The sequence below is a fragment of the Octodon degus genome, unplaced genomic scaffold (assembly GCF_000260255.1).
Source record: "Octodon degus isolate 3935 unplaced genomic scaffold, OctDeg1.0 scaffold00074, whole genome shotgun sequence".
Lineage (NCBI taxonomy): Eukaryota > Metazoa > Chordata > Mammalia > Rodentia > Octodontidae > Octodon > Octodon degus.
In genome coordinates, this window is record NW_004524650.1 from 8,074,198 (window position 1) to 8,080,223 (window position 6,026).

Genomic DNA, 6,026 nt, shown 5'->3' on the forward strand with positions numbered 1-6,026 from the left:
TATTTAATTGTGGAGATGTTGTTCAGTTATGGAACGTGTGTGAGGCCTTGGGTTCAATTCTCCCTGGAACACACACATGCACAGACATGGAAAGTTGCTGTTGTTTTTTTTTAATGTATGTGATACAAGGTCTCCCTATATAACTTGGACTCATAGTGATCCCCCTGTTTTCAGCGTCTCCAGCACTGGGTATACAGGGGTGTGCCACCATGCCTGGTCTACAGAAAAAAAAAAAAAATATATATATATATATATATATATATTTCATTTTTTAAAATGTATTTAATACAGGCTCTACAGGGTCTCACTACACAGATCGGACTCATAGTGATTCTCCTGTTTTCAGCCTCCCAAGAGCTGGGATGACAGGCATGCGCCATCACACCCAACCTCAATTGCAGTCTCAGCGTGCCCTGGGGCAAGGCCAGCACAGCAGTCTGGGGGGATCGAACCCTGGCCTCTGCGCTCTGCCTAAGCAGGCACTTTAGTCCGCTGAGCTATCTGGCTGGGCCTTTAGAAAATATTAATATAACAATGGCCAACAGTTTTATGGGACTTGGTACCTAATGGATCAAGTTGGGTTAATTAGGAAAGTTAATGTCTTTTCACAAGGAGTTTGCTGCTCGAACACAGCAAAACCAGAAATGCCGATATGTTATCCTGGGCTTTCACATTTGTTGATTTTATTTACAATCTCTTCTTCAGTACAATGTTCAACCTCACGCCCCCTCCCTCAGCCTGATTATACAAGAGCTATGTAGCAGAAGGTCTGGAATAAATACATGGAAAGGCAAGCAAGACCAGGAGCAGCAGGGGCGGGCTCCGGGGGGGGCGGCTCTCAGGCGTCCTTGTCCTTGGCCCGGTGCTTAGGATGTACGTGAGCTCCACGTGGCTGAAGTTGCCCTTCTTGTCAGTGGGGGCTATCGGAACAGCCCATCCACCTCCTCCTCCAAGAAGGGGTCATTCATGGTGGTGAGCAGCTCTCGCATGTAGTCCTCCTGGATGGTGCCGGTGGCCTCCTCCTCAAAGCAGGCAAAGGCGGCCAGGTCCGGATGGCATCCTGGGGTCCGTGCTGTTGAGCTTCTCCCGGAACATGGTGAGCAACAGGGTGAAGTTGAGCGGGCCTGGTGTCTCGCTCCTCATGGTGTCCAGGTCGGCGTCCCTGGGGTTCTTCCCCAGCGAGGCCAGCGTGTCGTGCAGGTCCTTGTTGATGAAGCCTGCTGTATTCTGCTCGATCATGTTGAAGGCCTTGAACTCCTGGCTCTGCGACTGGTCGAACATGGTGAACACGTTGGATATAGCTTGCTGAGGGTGCTTCATGGTGTTCACTTTTTTGCTCGACCTGGTGGTGGTTGAGTCTGGGCTCCGGACAAGAGAAGCAGGGCCGCCCTGAGCGGACACGAGCAGTAGACAGCGGCAGGAAGGGAGCTGCGGGTGGCCGGTCTCGCGCCTGCCCAGAGATTTTATTTCTAAAAGATACATAATTACACACATATCTCAGACTGATCGTGCCCCCCTGATTGCTACTATCGTTACTGGTGAATGTGAAGCTAATCTTTCCAAGGATAGCAGGCCCATGAGTGTGCACTTCTGATTTATACATTGGGAGTGAAACAACTAATTTTTGGTGTGACCACAATGGATTCCACTGAGCCACCTTCGGCTGGAAGAGATACTGGGAAATATCAAGGAAATCACCATGAACATTAAGAAATTTGGCCACAATCCTGGCACAGTAGCATTTGTGGCAATTTCTGGTTGGAATGGTGCCAACATGCTGGAACCAGGTGCCAACATGCTTTGGTCCAATGATGCAAAGTCACCCATAAAGATGGAAATGTCTTGGCAGACAGTGCACAGTGTACTGGTCTCAATACTCTGGAAGGTTGAGGCAGATGGATCATAAGCTCCAGCCCACTTTGAGCAACTTAGTGACTTAGCACCTTAAAAAGACCCTGTCTCAAAATAAAAAGAATCCAAAAGTCTTGGAGTGTAGCTCACTGTGAAGGGCCTGAGTTCATTCTACAGGAGAGAGGAAGGGAGAGGGAGAGGAAAAGAAGAGGGGGGAGGAAAGGGAGGGGATGGGGGCTAGGGAGATGGCTCAGTGGAGTAAGCGCTTCCTTGGCAAGTGGCAAGGGCCTGAGTTCAATCCCCTGTTCTGCCAAAAAAAAAAAAAAAAAAAAAAAAAAGGGAGAGAGAGAGAGAGAGAGACTTAAATTCAAGCTTCCCTGATGATCCTCCTGTTACGGTTTATATCTACAAGTCCATTTGTCTATCTGTCCTCTGTCTCCCCACCCCCCCCATCCCCGCCTGAGTGACTGGATCATTAGTATATGGTACTCGGTACTCGGTCAGTCCACTGATCAGTGTAGCACAGAAAGAAAAGGGGAACAAGGACTGCGGGTACAGCTCAGTGGCACAAATGCCTGCCTGACAAACACAAGGTCCTGAGTTTGACTCCCAGTATAAAAATAAAACGGGGGGGGGGGGGACCACAAGAATGAAGCCTGTGAACTAAAATAAATGTTTTCTCCCTCAAATTGTGGGTTTTGAGTGTTTCGTCCCAGCCACAGGAAAGTAACTAAGATACCTCCTCTGGATTATCATGCTATTTATGACTAAGACAGACTTAAAGCTGCCCATAAGAAGCTACTGGAGCTAGCAAAGTTACCAAGACTTCCCAGACAATTCAGAAGTTTCAGTGAATATTATCCCTGTTGTCTGCATCCTTGTCTTTTTGCCTTAGGATCTCGCTATGTAGTTCAGGCTGGCCTTGAATTCACTACGTAGCCCAGGGTGGACTTGAACTTGCAGCAATTCTCCTGCCTCAGCCTCCCAAGTGCTGGGATTTGCAGGTGTGCACCATCATGCGCAGCTGTCAACCCAATCTTAATCAGTAGTGAAAAATGGTCTTGAAATGGTTTCAATTGGCTATTGAAGTTTAGTAGTAAAAGACTGAAATGATAATAATGTATCATAAAATTTCAAAAGGACAGAATGTTTCATAAGTTTTAAAAATATGTGGCAGTTTTAAGTTATATTTTCATACTCAGTGTTTGGTTTTTTTTTTTTAGACAGAATCCTGCTACATTGCCCAGATGGTCAAGGATTTGTGCTGTTTTGCCTGCCTCAGCTACCCAACCGCAAGCATGTGCCATCATACCTGGCTAGAACTTTTTAGTGGAAACAACCTAACCAAAAATCTGTTATGAACTCCTGAGATAATCTAATCAGAAAATAAATAAATACTTAAAAAGGAACATTAATTTGTATGGAAAAGTTTATTCCCCTTCACATGAAAATGAGTTTTTACCTAAAGCTTTTGGGAAATTTTTTTAGCTTTTTTAAAAAAAATTTAATTAGTACATATTTGCAGTACATAATGATTATATTCCGTGTATGGAGTTGGTACATGTACAAATTCCTTTTTTCTCTTTCTCTTCCCTTCCTTCATCCTCCCCCATCTCTTGATCCCTGTAGGAAGATTTAATTTTTGTCTTTTTGAGACAGAGTCTCACTATGCAATTCAGGCTGGCCTAGGACTCATCAATTCTCCTGCCTCAGTCTCCTGAGTGCTGGAATTACAGAAATGCACCACCACACCTATTGAGAAGATTATTTTTAAAATGCTGACTCATCATGAATTTCAATAACAATAATAATTACATGTGGCCTTACTATGGCATTTTAGACATCCACTTTTGTTCAGTGCTTATCTGTGCTATGCATTATGCTAGGTGCCTTTTAACTCATAAATTAATTTAATCTTCACACAGATTAACCCATTACTGAAAATAAAGCTGAGGCATAGAGATTTTTAAGTCATTTATGCATGGTCACACAGCCAGCACGTGGCAAAATTTTGAGTCGCCACTGATCTCACCTAGAGCTCTTATTATTCCATGAAAAACAAAACAAAACAAAACAACAAACAGAAAATACTCAAGAAAAGCCAAGGGACCTGCCCCACAAGAAGTCTGGAACCCTTACTACATTTACTGACTTGGTTGACTCTGCCTGAATTGTACTGGAAGCAATCAACAAGGAAACATCTGGGTCCTCTAAGATCTTGGCTGTCATCTGAGAGAACCGGATACTTCCGAGCTTTGGATGGCTATTCCTGTGTGCAGGAGAATAGGAAAGTGTTTAGAGTGGTCATAAGAAGGAAGAAAACATTACAAGTCACCCCAGAACAGTGTTCTAACAATACTACCAGGTCATCTCTTGCTGCCTTATGTGTCTGTGCAATTTTTTTTTTTTCTGGAGAGAACCTGGAAGGTCTTGATATGCAAAATTAAAAGACTAGGGAAGCCACACTGTGAAGTGCTGTTTCAATAGTATGACCCTGACAGTCCTTGCAAGAGCCCTGAGACCATTGCTAGGGGCAGAAGGTATTCTGCCTCAGGACAGGTTCACATCCTTCTGAAGATGATAATGCTCCATAATAAGGTGAGCCTTTCAGTGGCTTTGATGTGGCAGGTTTCGTGTGTTATTTGCTTCTGACACACATGCCTTCCTCATCGTGAATTCTCAAGAAAAGTCCTTTAGCGCAACATTTTGATTAGGGAAATTTGATTTCTAGAATTATACCATTATGTTCCAAGTCAGACAATATTCAAACACTAAATTATTACAGGCTGAAATTACTTGGAAAATTACTCCCCAAAATCCCAGCATTTTCTAGAGAATGTCCCTATAAAAATAATAGACAAACTGGGAATAGGGTCCTGTGCCTATAATCCCAGCTACTCTGGAGGCTAAGGCAAGAGGGTTCATTAAGGCCAGTCTGGAAATATACCAAGATCCCATTTTCATAGCTCAGAGCTGGTGAGATAGCTCATTGGTCTAAAGCGCTGCTTAGGCAAGCTTAGGCAAGTTCACAGGGACCACAGTTCCATCCCTGGCACCACATGCTGCGCCAGCGCCATTTCCAGGGTGGGCTGAGCTGGCACAATAAATAAATAAATAAATAAATAAATAAATAAATAAATAAATAAATAAATAACTATCTCAGCAGTCTAAGTGCCTGCCTGGTGACCTCAAGGACCTGGGTTCCATCCCCCATACCACATGCTGTGCCAGCCACCAAAACTAGGTATGGGGGTGCACACCTGTAATCCCAGCGCTGGGGAGGCTGAGACAGAAAGATCATTACACGTCTGAGCTGCATAGTCAGACCCTGTACCAAATGAATAAGTAAATAAAATTGTAAAAAAAAAAAAAAAAAAGGACAGTTTAACATTTATGATTCTGTTTCACATTTTAAATGTTAGCTTCAAGTTTAAAACATCTTCAAAGTCAAGCTGGGTGCTGTGTGCCTGCAATCCCAGCCCTCAAGACCCTGAGGCAGGAGGGTTCCTTGAGTTCAAAGCCAGAGTGCACTACACAATGAGTTCAAAGTCAATCTAAACTGGCAGGACTCTGTCTCAAAAAAACAAAATAAAATAAAATCTTTAAAACTTCTTTTATTTTTATACTGTTTATCCTCCTAGCAGCCACACTTATTCATTTATTCTTTCAATAAATGTTTTCAATTACCAGGCATGGTGGCACACCTTGGAATCCCAGCACTGGGGAGGTTGAAACATAAGGATAACAGCAAGTTGGGGGCCCACCTGGGGGGTACAAAGTTGAGCACAGGGCCAGCCCTGATGGCATAGTGAGACCCTGTCTCAAAATAAAAAAGAAAAATAAGTTTTCAATTATCTTTTATATACCAGGTGCTGTGGTAGGTACTAGGGATATGACAATGACTTAGAATTTGCCTTCACAGTCTAATGACTTTTTAAAGCACTGCAACCATATTGAAACCAGATACATAAATATTTATGTATTTGCCCAAATATATTTGCCCTATCTCATGATAAATTTCTTGTATTACACATTTTGAACAGCATTTTATAACATTTTGCATGCAAACTATTCTTAATATTTGGTGGTGGTGTCAGTGGAAAATTAGAGCCTTGTATTTTTTGTTCCAACATATCTTTTCAAAGCAGTTTGTTTTTTTATTTTTTATTTTTTTT

At 43.0% G+C, this 6,026-nt stretch overlaps 1 pseudogene; it reads right to left on the reverse strand.

Annotated features, from left to right (window-relative positions):
- Positions 1-753: 753 nt before the first annotated feature.
- On the reverse strand, positions 754-1,482 carry LOC101584566 (annotated as a pseudogene).
- Positions 1,483-6,026: the final 4,544 nt, after the last annotated feature.